A 17,289-nucleotide genomic window follows, 5' to 3' on the forward strand; every position below is an offset into this window, starting at 1 on the left:
TGCAAGTTGCGTGGTGGCTAGGATAGTGCGCGATGCTTGCGGGACGGCCGTAAAGCATTGCTTCGCAAGCACTGTGCGCTACCTTAGCCTGGGACAGCTCGACTTCTCATTCGCTCGGCTCTGCGGAGCTCCATCATCACTGTGGCCGCGAAGGTGCTTGTTTGTTCCCAAGCTTCCTCCGATTCCAGCATGGTGTTGACAATGTTGTCCGCTCTGATGGAGCGGCCCACTGCCTCTTCCAGACGACGCCTCTCCTCCAGGAACCGTCCACATTCGAAAAGAATGTGGTTGGCGTCTTCCACGTGCCCTCGCTCGCACCAGGGGCACTCGTCAGATTCCTCGTGGCCGAAGCGCTTCAGATAGCTCCGAAAGCATCCATGTCCCGAGAGGATCTGCGTAAGGTAGAAGTTTACCTCGCCGTGCTTGCGGTTGACCCATGGTTCGAGCTCCGGGATGAGCTTGTGCGTCCACCGCCCTTTAGCTGAGCTATTCCACTTCCTTTGCCATCGTGCAATGCTGTTCGCCCTGATAGCGTTGGGTCGGGCAGGCGCGTGCGAATTTCGCTCCACGGCTTCGGCGACCAAGTACTCCAGCGGTACCATACCAGCTATGACGAGCGCCGCGTCATCGGAGATAGTCCTGAAAGCGCAGCTGACTCTGATTGCGCTCAGTCTATAGATCGCGCAAATGCCCCGGCTGTAGCTCGGCGTTGCCATCGCTCTTGCCCATATGGGCGCAGCGTAGAGGATGACGGACCTAATGACGCTCATTAGAAGGAGGCGTCGTTGCTGTTTAGGTCCCCGCGTGTTAAGCATAATTCTCGAGAGAGCTCTACAAGAATCAGCTGCCTTTTTTTGCACATACTCTAAGTGCTCGCGGAAAGTTAATCTTGTGTCTATCATGACACCAAGATACTTTATCGCCCTCTTTGACGCAATGGTGACGCTGCCGATCTTTATATTGGCAGTTTCCACTCTTTTGCGACTGCTGACTAGGACAACTTCAGTTTTGTGTGCCGCTAGCTCGAGCCCAGCTCCAGTCAACCAGCTTCGTATGCGATTGATACTTTCGCTGCACATATCCTCTGTATCTTTGAGTTCCTTTCCTATGGCTACGACAGCTACATCATCAGCAAAGCCGATGGTGTGCGCACCTGTTGGTAGTTCCAAGCGCAGTACGCCGTCGTACATGATATTCCATAGGAGAGGCCCCAGCACTGAGCCTTGGGGTACTCCAGCTGACACTGTATGAGTTTGGGGACCCTCACTCGTATTGTATACCAGTGTTCTTCCTCTGAAGTAACTCTTTATTGTTTCTTTAAGATATTTAGGGATATTATATTGTGACAGCGCATTCAGTATCATATCCCAACTAGCTGTATTGAAGGCATTCTTTACGTCCAGGGTCGCAATAATGCAGTATTGCTTCGTCCCATGCTTCCATCTTGTGCCATGAATGGCGGAGGTGGCCAGACCAACAACTTTGTTTAGCGCATCCGTTGTTGACCGGGCCTTCCGGAATCCAAATTGATTTGGTGACAGGCCTCCGGCGCTAGTAATCGCAGTCTCCAGTCTGGAGCAGATCAATTTCTCAAACACCTTTCCCATGGTGTCTAAGAGGCAGATCGGTCTGTATGAGGATGGCTCATCTGGTGGTTTGCCAGCCTTGGGTAGCAACACCAGGTTCTGGGCTTTCCATTTTGCCGGGAACGTCTCTTGTATTAAACATTCGTTGAATAATTCAGCGAACGTATTAGGGTGCAAGGCGAGGGCTAGCTTTAGCGCACGATTTGGGATCCCGTCCGGCCCTGGAGCAGTGTTGGTTCTAAGACCCCGGAGAGTTAATATAATTTCTTCCTCTGTGACTAAAACAATTTCAGTGCTCATTGAGCCCTGATCAGCAGACTCGGACCGAGGGGCGTGAATGGAGCTTAAACTTTCTGGAAAGAGCGTTTCCACAATCGTTTTAAGCTCCAGACGATCCGTAGGCTGCACCTGTCTACCTGCGTATAGTCTTTTAACTACTATCTTATATGCCCTGCCCCAAGGGTCATATTCGGCTGAGTCGCACAACTCTAAAAAACATTCTCTTTTGCTTGCCCGAATGGCCCTCTTCAACTGTCTTCTAGCTGCCTGGTAAGCTAATTGTTTTTCTAAAAACGTAGACCTACCGCGAGCCCGTTGGTAGCTTCTTCTCGCCTGGATGCATTTGCGACGAATGTCACCTATTTGTGCATTCCACCAATACGTAGGCTCCTGTTGTCGCGTGAACTGCTTGCGGCGTAGCATACTGCTATTGCAGGCACTCTGTATTTGGGCTACCATTTGGCATGCTCTGGCCTCAGCATTACCAATTGTGCCCAGAGACTGAATGGCCTCAGAAAAGACCGCGGGATCAAAAGTATCTAGCCGATACGACTCCCTCCACAAGGGTGACGCCCTGGCAGGTGGCTCACCTAATGTGAATAGAAGTGCCGTATGATCGCTGCCCGTATAGCTATCGCAATGGCTCCATGTTGCTCCCCGAAAGAGGGATGAAGTGACAAAAGTAATGTCGATGACAGATCCGTATCCCGCCCGACTGAAGGTGTACTCGTGCCCAGTGTTGAGCAGTGCAACATCTAGTGTTGCGAAGATCTCCAGTAGGATACGACCTCTGGCATTTGTTGTGAGGCTACCCCATTCTAACGCCCAGGAGTTAAAATCTCCAGCTATAATGGCCTTCCGACCCCTAGCATCCTCGGCAAGCTCGTCGAGCACCGTCGTGAATTCACTGAGCTGCATGCTGGGGGCCAGATAGCAACTGTAAAGCCATAAGTTGCCATATCGGCCGCGTACGAACCCATTGAATGACTTAACATTCGAAAGTACGTTCGTTGAGTTGCCGCATACCCACAACGCAGCTTTGCCATTAACGTCAGTTGACCATGTCCTAGGGCAGCTGGTTATACAGTGGTGGGGCTCACTGAGAAAAGCTACGTCTATACATTTTTCCCTAACGGTCTGCTCAAGAAGGTCTTGGGCAGCAATACAATGATTTAGGTTAAGCTGCAAGAACCTTAACATTTCATTTTACGAGCAGCTTCACGGTAAGATGGGCATTTGAAGCTGCCTGCTGAATGGTCCGTCTGCTTTTCACCTTTCCGGATGCAGAGGCTACATTTTGGTGGCTTGGTGCATGCTTTTGCACTGTGACCCATCTCTCCACACCTGAAACAGGCGCCCTTTAGGTCACAGTCGCTGCGACAGTTTGCTGCCATATGACCGTAATCGAGGCACTTGAAACAGCGTTTAGGCTGCTCCACGGCTCGAATACGGCATACTACCCATCCTATTCTAATTTTGGACAGCTCGAGCAGAGTTTTAGCTTTCCCAATTGGAAGAGCAACCGTAGCTCTTTGCTGTCCACCAAAAGCTGGCCGAAGCGATTTGATAGCCCCAATGGGGAGTGAGCTATCCTTCAACTCCACCCTGATTGCCTCCAAGATCTCCTCTTTACTTGCTAACTCATCTAGGTCGCGAATCTCAATTTGAGCCGATTCGGTAAGTGTTTTAACTACCGCTCGGTCACCCAAGGCTTTGCCTACAGCTTCGTGCAGAGCCTCAGCGCTATGCTCCGGCTTCCTACTCAGTTGCAACAAAAGGTCCCCCTTAGCGGTCTTCCTAATACCTTGGACGTCGCCGCTCAGATGCTTTAAATTTGGGTCGCTCTTGACCACGCGAAGCATGTCCGCATAGCTGCAACCACCTACACCTGAAACCGCGATGGCGTCGCTTCTAGAACGTTTTTGCAGCGGCTTGCGTCCCTTAACAACCGTCCAGCTGTTCGGATTCGTCTGTCGGCCTACCTGATTGGTTTTAACGGCTGCAGCCCGTAGAACCATTGGCTCTATTGGATTTGCTGCGCTTTTATTGTGCCTCGGCTTTTTCGAGGGAGTCTTCCTCTGCTCAGTGGCAACTTCCCTCGACCGCTTGGGCGTATTACTACCTGCTGTAGCACTAACGCTCGCTGTTTTAGCCTTCTGAGCTACTTCTTTGACCAGTGTGGTCTGCACCTCGCAGTCTTTGACCGGTCGGTTGCAGAACGCTTCGGCCGTCTTGTGGAGACTGACCAGCCTAGCCAGCTCCTCCCTCATGAGTGCATTTATATGCCGCTGCCCCCCAAATAGGGCAGACAAACCCTCTAGCGTAACTCCTATTTGAGCTAACGCTTCTTTTAAAGACTTGGGTGCCTGGCACTCAGCCACTGGAGACTGGTTACACGTCGACGGCTGCGGCAACGCCCTCTGTTGTTGCTGTGGCGATCGCTGCAACGAGGAACGGCGCGCGAAAGCTTGCAGCTCCTCCTCCATCATGGCCTCCATATTGCTCCGACTACCACGGCGTGAAGCCTGTAGTGGGCACTGCCTACTAATATAATTTGAGTTTAGAGACCACAGTAACTTAAACTCAACCTAATTACAGCGAGAGCCCGAAAGTATGCACTACTTTTAGTACCTGCTACCTCACACCAGCAGCTGGGTTGCTGTCTTTGCTGAGACTTAGCAACTCACCAAAATTAGTGAGCAGCTGATTGTCCGCTGCAATTTCCAGCACTACTATCAGCTGTTAGAGTGAATGCACCTGATTATTTATTATTTGCACAAATGTGACGCCTAATGTGACAAATTATTTCGCGCTTAAAAAGAAAGGGAAGGAGAAAAGCCCTGACGCCAAAAACAGTGACGCTATTGCCCCCCTCTCTTGCACCACCGGATTGTACCACTGGGGTACTCCGCGAAACCGCCGCGAAGTAAGTTTTTATTGTTTTTGTTTTGCCGTCGCTGGGTGCGTCGCGCCCACAGCAACCACGTTGTCTACAGATTTTTCCACTTTCACAGGGAAAAACAAAGATCAAGCTATTGTCCACGGTGGATCGCGATGACATCGACCGTACTCCACGAAAACGCAACTCGACTCTCTGTGTGTGTGTGTGTGTGTGTGTGTGTGTGTGTGTGTGTGTGTGTGTGTGTGTGTGTGTGTGTGTGTGTGTGTGTGTGTGTGTGTGTGTGTGTGTGTGTGTGTGTGTGTGTGTGTGTGTGTGTGTGTGTGTGTGTGTGTGTGTGTGTGTGTGTGTGTGTGTGTGTGTGTGTGTGTGTGTGTGTGTGTGTGTGTGTGTGTGTGTGTGTGTGTGTGTGTGTGTGTGTGTGTGTGTGTGTGTGTGTGTGTGTGTGTGTGTGTGTGTGTGTGTGTGTGTGTGTGTGTGTGTGTGTGTGTGTGTGTGTGTGTGTGTGTGTGTGTGTGTGTGTGTGTGTGTGTGTGTGTGTGTGTGTGTGTGTGTGTGTGTGTGTGTGTGTGTGTGTGTGTGTGTGTGTGTGTGTGTGTGTGTGTGTCACATCAAGTGCAAATCTGAGCATTTACAGCCGACTCTTTTGCACGTTCGTTTAATTGAATTCCCACATATGATTGAGCTGGATTTCATGCGAATTTGTTGATTGTGCCGTATTTTAAGGTCCTACTGTAAGTATTCCAAAAGCCGTGTGTCCGCCACGTATGTAGGTGCGCACAGTTAAGTGCACTATGCCACAAAGTGAAGGTGTGGAATGGTTAAGTAGCTGCCGACAGCAGCTTATACATGGAATCTGCAGCTGCGAAACAGCTCTGCACTGAATCACCCGGAAAGGAAGGCAAAGCAACGGACGACGAAAAGCCAGCTCTGATTAGTCCTTCTCTCTTTGTCTCTATCAGTCCCTCCCATTCTCAATATGACTGAACCAAAGGGGATTGACGACAATGAGATTTTTGTACCCAAAAGCGCCTTCAAAATCAATGTTGACCCTTCTCGAATAACAAATTAGACACCTGGGCATACCCTGTAGACCCCTGAGCTTCGGTAATGGCTAGATTACTTAATTCAGTTGTAAAATACAGTAGAATCCGGTTCTAACTACGCTCAAAGGACCGTCGCGGCCGTCAAGGGACGGGAATAATAATAATAATAATAATAATAATAATAATAATAATAAATTTTTTTTTTTTTTTGTGGGTTGTGGTAGGAAAAAATGCTTTATGCACCGTCAGTCACGTCGTCACTCTGACCGGTGTATCGGACTGCATGACTGCTTACCGACTAAAAAGTCCTCCTCTTCTGGGGCTCGAAACCACCTCGGAACCAGGAGTTATCCCGCATTAACCTTCAAGGTGGAGCCCCATATTGTGCTCTAAATGAGCATTGCCCTCTGTGTGCCTGCGTCCAGGTCGTACTTCTTCCGCCGAAGAACCTTTTCGGCGAAGTCATAAACTTTTTTCCAAGCATCTATGCTACTGCACATTTGCTGTACTAATGTCTCTACTTTCACTTCACCGACTGTTTCTGCCAGGTCGATTCTTTCTTCCGACCATCTGTTGCAGTTGAAGAAAGTGTGTTCTGCATCGTCCATTGCATTTTCACAGTAAATAAAGCTGGATTCAGCAGTTTTCCCCATCTTATTTAGATACTTTCGAAAGTATCCATGTTTCACCGTGTTTTCTATTTATTCACTTCTCTAGATCGGGGATTATTCTAGCGGTCCATCTTCCATACCTTTCGCATGACCATCTCGCCTTTCACGAGACTATGGTTTGCTGTCGTATACTCTTTGCCGCCTCTTCTGAGAATTCTCCTCTTTGCTGAAGATTCCATATATTTTTGCATTCTTGAGCAAGCAAGTCAACCGGTATGACTGCTGCTATCACAGTCAAGGCAGCCACGGAGACTGTGCGGTACGCCGATGTTGCTGCTCTTCGTTGCACTGATAACATCGGCTCTCGCCTTACATTCGCCTTTAAGGTGTCCGCCGAGACTTCACTTCCGTATAGCAATATCGCATTTGTCGCTTCCATGTTTTTAACGTCCAGCGTTGCTAGCAGGACCACTGGGCGCGAGTATGCATTTCCTCTTTGCGTAGCTCTGGCTGCCTGAACCACTTCATCGATAGCTCCCATTGTGGATTTCCCAGCTCTGAACCCGTGTTGCCTGGGGTTAAGTCCTCCAGCGGCCTCTACTGCGGCGAGTAGTCTGGGTCTTATGAGCTTTTCTAACAGCTTCCCCGCTGTGTTTAGCATACGCAATGGGCGATAAGCCGAAGGTGAGTTGGGATCGCCTTTGCCTTTGCTAATGAGCACCAGTCTCTGTTCTTTCCACGCTTCTGGGAATATCCTTTCTTTTAAACATGAGTTATACATCCTAAGGAGAAAAGCAGGCCGTCCTGATGCTATCACCTTCAGTATCTCTGCCGGTATATTATCTGGTCCCGGCGCTTTCTTATTCTTTAGGGAGAGAGCCGCAATCTTGAGTTCTTCCACGGTGTAATTCGGGACTGAACCATCGAACTCTACGGGTGTCCGCACATGCGTCTCGTGGATGTGTGTTGGAAACAGTGTTTCCACTATGTGATCCATCGTTTCATCATCCATGCTTGGCACTGCTCCGTAGTTTCTGAGCTTCTTCATGCCTATCTTGTAGCCAAGTCCCCAAGGATCTTTATTTATATCTTTGCAGAGCTCTTTCCACTTATCATGCTTACTGCGTGTGATAGCAATCGACAGTTCTTTTCTCGCAATCTTAGCTGCTAACGCTTCCGTCATAAAATTTCCAGAGCGTGGTGCCCTTGTTAGCCTTCTTCTACATTGTATGCATACTTTCCGTTTTTCCGCAATATCGTGGTTCCACCAGTAAGCATGTCGTCTACCTCCGTGTTTGCTGTGCGTTTTTGGCATCGAAACGTTACACGCTCTTTCCATAGCTGTTAGGCTTCTGTCGACCACTTGCTTCGAGGTCAATGTGCCATCGAAGTGTCGTTCACGTATATCTAGTTCAGCTAGTAATTTGCCTGTATCCACCTTGCTTATGTCCCATCTGTGAGAAGTCTTTCTTGGGCATGGTGGAGGGTTTTGACGATTGGTATATATATATGATATATACTCGTGATCGCTGCCCGTGAAGTCATCGAGTATCTTCCAGTCCTTTATCCGATCTACGATGTGTTCGGATCCAAAGGTTACGTCCGGTATTGTGCCTTCACATCCCGGCCTATGAAAGGTAGCTCTGCTTCCGCGGTTTGCTACCACTAAACCGGACCTAGCGGCCATATCCATGATTTTCCGTCCTCTAGATTTAGTAGAGGACATTCCCCAGTCTACTGCTCGTGCATTCAGATCGCCTGCCACAATGAAGGGCTGCCGTCGATCCACGAGCAGATCCTCGACTGCATCCAGTTTATTCTGGAAGCTGTTTATATCATCGCTAGGATGATAATAATAGACGGGCAGGGCCAAATCGACTCAGCTCGTCGCCCTGATCCAGAATATACATATATACTTTGTGGAGTCTGACACGCCTCCTGTTACATACATTTTAACAAAACCATTATACCGTGATTTCCCGTTTTCAATGGGTTTAGGGTATACAAAAGCGTATTTCAAATACTATACTATATACTTCAATACAATGCGTGTTTTTGCGTGCATGCCTACGTGTGCCTGTGTGTGTTTTTTGTGTGAGCAAAATGAAGCGAAGAATTATCGAAATATCAATTCTTCGAGGGGTTCAGGGGATATCAAAGTCGAGCAGTCGCGACTAAAGCTTTCTTAGTTGTTGTTAGTTCTACTATCGTCCAATTATCCCCTTGAAGTTCTACACGGCGATGACATTGCTCTGAGCGTGTATGCGCATACATATATAAGTGTGTTTGTGTGTGTTTCTTTGTGTGTGGTATAAAATCGATGATGTGTCTGGGAACATTTTTTGACACTTTGGCAACTTCAATTAAAATGTTTTGTTACTGTACACAATATTGATTTAATGCGAATGCCCAAAGCCAATGAACGCTGTAGCAGATAGCACAGTGACACACATGTGGAGCACACACACACAGACACACAGGAACATGGATACCGATTTGCATGACGACCCTCCTGTTGCTTGATTGGCGCCTTCGCTGTGCCTGTGTATGTCCGCGTGTGTGTGTAAATTGTTGAGCAATTAAGGTTATTGACCAAACCGCTCCTCTGCCTCGGCAACTAGGCAGACGGGCGGAGGGATTGACGAATTGGTGCGAGAGGGTTTTGGGTGAGCAGATTAACCCAGTCGCCCGGTTCACATAACACGGTTGAATGCCTCCACGACTGACCCACTCACCGCAGGCAGCCAGAGGCAGCGAAGCGACAACAATGCGACAGCCAGACATATCGGAATGCTCAACTCACAAGCTGCCTGCTGGAGACTACCCAGACGAAGCAGCGCTTAGAGGCAACGTCAAAAGCCCCAGTGAGTGATTGATTCAATGCTTGACTGACTGATTGACTGACCCAGCAGAACTTATTAACGTTAACTGGCCTAAGACTTGGGCTAACCGACAACTAACCCAAATTGCGAGCTGGCAATTCGAGCGCGCTCCCGTCTCTTAAGTGGAGCGGAACTCGGATCGCAGCGAATGGAAAGCAACTACAGCACCTTGCGACAAATGTGCCGCAACTGAAGCCTTATGTTTGAGTTTTACTAAGCATAAGTTAAAGCAAAATAATTGCAAGTAAATTAAATTAAATTTAGCACACACACACACACACCTTTTCTCTCCCCATCTCACTCTCTCTCACATACTCTCTCTCACACACACACATTGATATAAACCAAATCCAATTAGAGCTGCAGTCAGTTCACACTTGTAATTAAATATCAAATTCTATGTACTATTCGCTTTGATTTCCAATCATTTAGCTCAGTCTAGTGCAGTCTTCTTTTTTGCGACAAAAGATCCCTGGCCTCTCTTATTAATCGAATTCCATAGTTGGAACCTATCTGAGGTTCAGAAGGTGTTGATGCAGCAGCAGCCGTATAAATGCTTTCAGTGAAGCAGGTTCACAGACTGACGAGGCACATCCTTCAGGCATTTGACGACATGGAGTACTGCAACGCAGTTTTCGTTGATATGCAGCAAGCATTCGACAGAGTCTGGCATATAGGGCTTCTAAGTAAAATCAAAGAGCTTTTTCCAGCACCCTACTTCGGGATCCTACGATCATACCTGGAAGGCCGACAATTTATGGTCAGAGTACGGAGTACCTATTCGACTCCTTGCCAGATGAGAGCTGGAGTCCCACAGGGCAGCGTATTAGGGCCGCTGCTTTATTCCATATATACAGCTGACCTACCCTCCCCTAGCGGACACCACATGCAGGATCCTGGTAAAGCTCTACTAGGTACATATGCAGACGATATTGCAGTGCTGTACAGCTCGAAATGTCGCATTGAGGCAGCAAATGGTGTGGAAAACTACCTAAGTACATTAGCAGCCTGGTGTAAACGATGGAATTTGAAGATAAACCCACGGAAGACCACCAACCCATGCTTTACTTTGAAAACTCTCATCAACCACACCCCGCCCATAAGGTTGGATGGAGAAATACTGGACCAACCGTCGCAGGCAAAGTACCTTGGCATCACCCTCGACAAGCGCCTAACATTTGCTCCCCACCTAAAAGCTACGACCAGGAGATGTGGGCAACGCATGCAGCAACTGCGATGGCTGATTAATAGGCGCAGCACCATGTCACTACGAGCTAAAAGAGCGGTCTATGTCCACTGCGTAGCCCCGATTTGGCTCTATGGTGTGCAGATTTGGGGAATATGCGCAAAATCCAACTATAGACGCATACAGGTCTTGCAAAATCGAGTATTGCGACAAATCACCAACTGCCCATGGTATGTGCGAGGCTCTACCCTGCATCGAGACTTGAAACTGTTCACAGTGGAGGAACAGATTGGGAGACACACTAGCCGATATAGTGACAGACTGGCTAGACACCGGAGCAGACTAGCGAGAAGATTGCTCCCTGCGAGGCCACTAAGGCGATTAAAACGCTTAGGCTTTGCAAAAAATATTAGATAAGTTTAGTTTAGTGATATTTGTAAATATATATTGTAAGTCCTCCTGAATCATCAGAAGGTTAGGCTCTAATATAATATTCCAACTGTGTTGTTAAAGTACTATATTTGCATGTACAGGTTCAACGCTTAAATAAAATCAAAAAAAAAAAAAAAAAAAGTCTAGTGCAGGGACTGAAGCGAGTGTTACGCGCGCTTACGTTTCTTACGTAGTTACATCTTACCTGCTCACGAATATCGTTTGACGTACTGTAGCTATGTGCGTAACCACCATGCAGGGCAGACAAAAGGTAAATGCAGAGACAAAAGCAAGAACAAAAGCGAGGCTAAACGGAGGCAAAAGCTGATTGCATTCGGGGCATCACTCATACACAGTCAGCCAAAATAAAGTACGAAACCCTATCGTTCTGTTCATTATTGTCAAATTCTTGATGGACCCAGATCAAGCGCATTGTAGCCTAAGAAAACAGCAGCAACAACATCTGTGTTCAGGCATGCTTCATTCTACTCCCTCACAGGACGGCAACTGGAAGAGCTACTTTTTTTTAAATTGCAGTAGGTGGATAGGTCACCTTGCTGCCCCTTTAATTACTTGCGTATCTATTTGATTTTTTATGAATTGGTTAAAGAAAAGAAAACCATCGAGCAGAAATTGAATCTCAAGCTGAAAGCCTTTTATCCCTTGCTTAGGCTTCATCTATATCCATGTGAGCCATGAATTGACATTTTAATGGTGCTGGCATATAAGATGACTATCTCAGAAGCCGTCAAATGATAACTCAGCTGAAATTAATGATAAAGAGTTCGCATAAGTGCTTTAAATTGCTGGAGATGGAACTGTGAATACATCTATTAACAGTTTGAAAGTAGCCAACTCGAATCGGGTAATGGGCGGACATTCCTGGGGAATATCTCTTGAGAGCGTGCAGCGTGCAGTCGATTAAATCGGGCTGACGGACCCTGCAATACATTCACTTGACCGCAGTTCTACATCTTGTTATACCCTGAACCGATTGAAAATGGGAAATCAGGGTATAATGGTTTAATAAGAAATAGGCGTGGCAGACCCCACAAAGTATATATATTCTTGATCAGGGTGCCGAACTGAGTCGATTCGGCCCTGTCCGTATATATAGCGCATTTTAAATACTAGAGACTTGTGCTTCGGTATATATATACATACATACATGTAGGCATAATAATTACGTTCTGAAAGTTTCACAAAGATTGTACGCCTAGAAATGAAATTATTCAATAAATAAATTCTCATAATAATGTCAACTTTGCAGCGCATCCCCTGCGCAGTCGCCTGTGTATGTGCGTGTGTGTATGTGTTTACTCCTATTCGATTACTGCATTTGTCTCTTTTTCTATTTTTTGCTCCCAGCCCCGAATAACACACTTCCCTCCCCTCCCCACGACACACAACTTTACGCTGCAAAACTTTACGCTTGACTTTTTTACTCTTTCGAATATTCCCTGCAATCAGTCTATGGCAAATACTGGGGATATTCGTTTGATTAAGCTGCAGATAAAATTTTTTTAATCCCTAACAGAGACTATTACTGCACTGTTATATAACAGGCTAATTTTTAATAGCTGAACGAATACACTTGACTATGATGGTGTTTAGTTTCGTATTGATCTTTATTATTCTGAGCCTGGGTTTATATACCCAGACTCATGTATAATTTCAACCCTTAAATCTAATGTATCTATTGCTGAGTGTGTAAGGCTCAGCATTGGGCTATTACATATTCTTATCTTATCGCTGAGTATGTAAGACTCCGCGTTGGTCTATTAGCTATTCTTATCCTATCGCTGAGTTTGTAAGGCTCAGCGCTCGTCTCCTTCGTAATCTGACTCTGGGGTTGCAAGGGTTGGTCTTCATTTGTATATTTATGCAGTCCGTACATGTGGCCCTTATCTTTTCACAGCGCACTACCTGCTAGTCGCTGAGTGCGGCGGAGGCATGTATACGATCATCGTATATTCATATGTTCATGCCTGAACAATAGCTCTTTGGGTTTTTAGTTGTTAGATCCAAATCTTAAAGTTCACGCAGCAGATGTCGCCGAATTTGATATTCAAATTCAGATAGCTTCTTGGATAAGGTATAGTAAGCTCAGAAGGAACAATCAGCACAGATAAAAGAAAGAGGTCATTGAGTTGAAATAGAGTACCTGATAAACACGCACTCCCGACAGCAAGAAGCACTTTGCCTTGCTCTATTTATACAGTGAACCCATTGAAAATGGGAAATCCGGGAACATTGCTTCTGTGAAAAGAATGTAAGAGGCAGAAGGAATCATCACAGACCCCATAAACTATACATATTTTTGATCAGCACGACGAGCGCATTCGATATAGCCCTGTCCGCCTGTCCGTCCGTCCGTATGAACACCGATATCTCAGAAGATATAAGAGCTAGAAGCTGAAATTTTGTATGCATACTCGTGTATACCATACGCAGTACAAGTTTATCATGTTGTTTCGATAAATCATCCGATTACTTTTATCGAGAATAATCGAAAAATTGATTCTGTTTGCTCTGGAGGTTTCAGATTTACTGTGTATATACATATGATGAATACTAACATTTGGTAATCAACAGATTTTAGATACCACGGCCCTTTTGATTAAGATTGTATGTCTAGAAATTATACAACAAATAAAAATAAAAACACGAAAGAAAGCTCTAGTCGAGACTGCTCGACTACGAGATCCCCTGAACCCTACAAGCAACTGATATTTCAATAATAATTAGAAAACACACACGCACACACACACACGCAAACAAACAAATACACGCACACACATACACGCACACAAACAAACACAAGCACACACACACGCGCACATTTACAGGCAATTGCGCTTGGGTTGCGCTAAAGTGTTGGCAATATTATGGGAACTTATTTGTTGAATAATTTAATTTCTAGACGTACGATCGTAATGAAACTTTCAGAACGTAATCATGATATTAAAATGTATGTGTATACCGAAGTACAAGTCTCTAGTATTTGATATACGACTTTTACAAAGATGAGGGTGAGGGGGTGGATTTAGGGGTGGGGGGTAAATTGTATTAAATACTTCTTTATATACATTTTAAATTTGGAGACTCTAGCTTGAAAGATGTAGGAGATATAATTTTTTAAGTGATCTTCGATAAGGTTTTTTATCGATAAAAAAGTATCGGAATGAGTTATCGTTTTTTAGTGATAAACTCGATATGCGCGCTGTATATACGGACATTTAAAAAAAAAAAAGTTGAAGTCTCTAGCTCTTATATCTTCTGAGATCGACGCGTTCAAACATACGGACGGACGGACGGAAGGCTAAATCGACTCAGCTTGTCGCCCTGATCAAGAGTATATGTATATACTTTGTGGGGTCTGCCACGCCTCCTTCTGCCTGTTACATACTTTTAACAAAACGATTATACCCTGATTTCCCATTTTCAATGGGTTCAGGGTATAAATAAAAAATTAGCAGAGCACAGGCTTATGCGTGAGTGTGGATGCATATGTATGTATGTGTGCGTAACAGCTTCGAAGATTCAGGGTATCTCCTAGTCGAGCAGTCTCGACTAGAGCCTTCATACTTGTTTTTTTATACTCATTCACGAAGTGAATTAGTATATTGGTTTTGTGCAATGTCCGTCTTGCTGTCCGTCCGTCTGTCCGTATGAACGCAGTTCATTTCGCCGCTATTGAAGCTAGAGACTTGAAATTTGGAACACATACTCGTGTATAGCTCCGATTTATAAAGTGTTAAAATTTTCGCGATCCGCCCACTAAGGGCGTGGCAAATCGGAAAATGCATTTTCCGATATACCAGAAATCATGTTAGTTGAAGAGCTAGAAAGTTGAAATTTAGTATGTAGATCCCCGTTGACCCCCCAAGTCCAAAAAGCGATGGTGGATATATCTACGCCCATTGGGGGCGCAAATCAGAAAAAACTGTATCTCCTATAGTTCTAAAGCTAGAACGTTGAAATTTCGCACGTGAACTAATTCTATAATGACTGATGAAAATGAATTCTATATCTACGCCTACTAGGGGCGTGGCAAATCGGACCTGAAGATATAGTGATTTTTCAAATTTGGCTATATTTTAGGCACTATTGATGCTAGAGACTTTAAATTTGGTATATATACGTGAGTTGACCACCCAAGTCCAACAAGCTATGGTGGATATATGTCCGCCCAAAGGCGGCGTGGCAAACCGCAAAACCTTATATCTCCTACAGTTTAAGAGCTAGAAGCTTCAAATTTGGATAGTTGAGTTACTGGTAACCTCCTCTATCGATGCCCCAAAAATAATAAAAAATACCCTGTCATTTTCACATTTTTTGAGCGTAAGCATTCAAATTTCGCATGTTACCGTTAGCTCTTTCTAAGAACTGGCCAAAAATGAGGTGTCGACGGCCACTAGGGGCGTGGCAATCGGCATTTGTAGTATCAAATTGCGACATTTATATGCTTGAGCTATCTATGTATGTACATGTATACAAATAGGCTTAATAGGCATTGATAACACGGAAGGAAACATTTTTATAAAATTTAAAAATCAAATTTAAATTTTTTAAAAATATAAAAGAAGCCAAAATAACAAAATTTGCAATTTACAAAAAAGAATTTTCCGCGGGATTTGAACTCGCACCCAAGCCAGGTTTGTCAAAATAACAAAAACAAATCTAACCGGCGCCTTTGCCGACATCGCTACCACCTACTGTCAACAACTGTAATTAAAATGAAATCCAAAAATGAGATTCTTGTTAAATTTATTTGTTTTAATAGATGCCCCTTTGTAAACATAGCATCATGCATACGGACTGTGAATGAGTATTCCGCAGTCGGTAGCGCCCGACTGCAACGTTCTTACTTGTGTTTATTTTGTATATTGTCTCATAGTTTACCACATGGCATTTGCATTGGGGCAAGCAACTTTTTAACCAGCAGCTGAAACTTTAATTACTGCTAGTCAGTCCAATAGACAGGCAGGCAGTCAGAACGAATCCTGTGCGCCAGCTCGTCATCTCTGCTGCTGCATTGGAACAAAGAAACAATCATAGCATACATAGCAGCACTCGCCTAATTTCCCCAGCAGCCACTGCCCACATCAAAGCACTCCGCTGAAGGAGTTCGGGTCTGGTAAGCGGCGTGAGTGTGTTCAATGGTCCGTGTGTCTCCTGTAATGCCACACATCGAGCAAGAGCGTGAGAGATAGAGTGAGAGAGCGTTTGTTAGTCATCTTTTTATTTGATTTCCATATTTAGCTGCCCAGCAGTCGCGTGTCCCCATCCTTAGGCATTGGGCAGAAGTCTAATCCAGCAGGGACCAGCAAAAGTCCAGACTCTGCCACTAGCCAACTCCACTACAAAGCACTGCAGCTGAAAATATGACCTAATTTGCCAGCGACAAGCGCCAAGTAAAAAATATTCAAGCTCAAGCCAGCACAAGCACACACACACACACACACACACACACACACACACACACACACACACACACACACACACACACACACACACACACACACACACACACTCGGCTCGGCTCAGCCAGGCATTACCAACCAGGCGCCTTTTCAGATTGGCCACGCAACCACATCGATTTAGTCGTTCCATTCCGTATATATATATATATTTACTTGAGAGTGTTCATGGCATGGCTTAATAAATATATATATATATATATATATATATATATTCATATTTATACCATATATATGTATATCCCATAAAGATGTACTATATTGAGCCATGCAATAAACACACTCAAGTAAATTCAGTTATTCTCGTTAGTTTACTTCATGGTTGTTCATTTAATAAATTGTTCACTTAGTTCATTTTATTATAATTCTCATATTTCGTAATTCGTATTGCTAGCTAAATATTCAATTTAACAACAATTCATTCACTTGTTATTTGCTATTCTTCATTTTGTGTTTTTCTTTAAGTTCTCTAATGTTAATTTTGATTTACAAAAATCCATGCACGCCAACAACAATAAATATATATTTGTTTTTTTCTTCATTAATAATTCTTTAAATCAATTTTAACAATAATTTTATTAATACTTCATTTTCAGACATGGGATGGTGTATATGTATTTATTTATTTCGTTACTCCTCATCTCGGGTGGGCTGGGGGATGGTTTTTGATTATGTTTTTCGTTTTAATGCATTTGCTTGCTATCCCAAAAAGTATGCAATAGATTAGGCCTTGATTTTCTACAGTGGCTATCGAAAATATTGTGCTCGCAGCCACGATTTGTCAATTTAGCGTAGCCAATTTTTTGCATCACCAATTCTGTTGAAAGGCGTGTGAATTTCGTGTAGCATACTTTAAGGTTTTTGGGGTTTTTAGTAAAGAAACCT

The 17,289-nt window shown here is 44.9% G+C and overlaps 2 long non-coding RNA genes across 2 annotated transcripts in view; one reads left to right on the top strand and one right to left on the bottom strand.

Moving 5' to 3' along the window:
- LOC149090818 (uncharacterized) overlaps positions 1 to 5,102 on the top strand; it is a 128,119-nt gene extending 123,017 nt beyond the window's left edge. The window contains exons 2-3 of the long non-coding RNA XR_016197470.1: positions 4,430 to 4,791; positions 4,880 to 5,102. This is a non-coding gene — a long non-coding RNA (uncharacterized LOC149090818). The remainder of the gene's footprint in view (positions 1 to 4,429; positions 4,792 to 4,879) is intronic.
- Positions 1 to 17,289, bottom strand: part of LOC149090821 (uncharacterized) — a 113,354-nt gene that overhangs the window by 56,718 nt on the left and 39,347 nt on the right. The window lies entirely within an intron of this gene.

Source organism: Drosophila navojoa, chromosome X (genome assembly GCF_054131105.1).
Source record: "Drosophila navojoa isolate 15081-1374.11 chromosome X, UAZ_NAV_1.0, whole genome shotgun sequence".
NCBI lineage: Eukaryota > Metazoa > Arthropoda > Insecta > Diptera > Drosophilidae > Drosophila > Drosophila navojoa.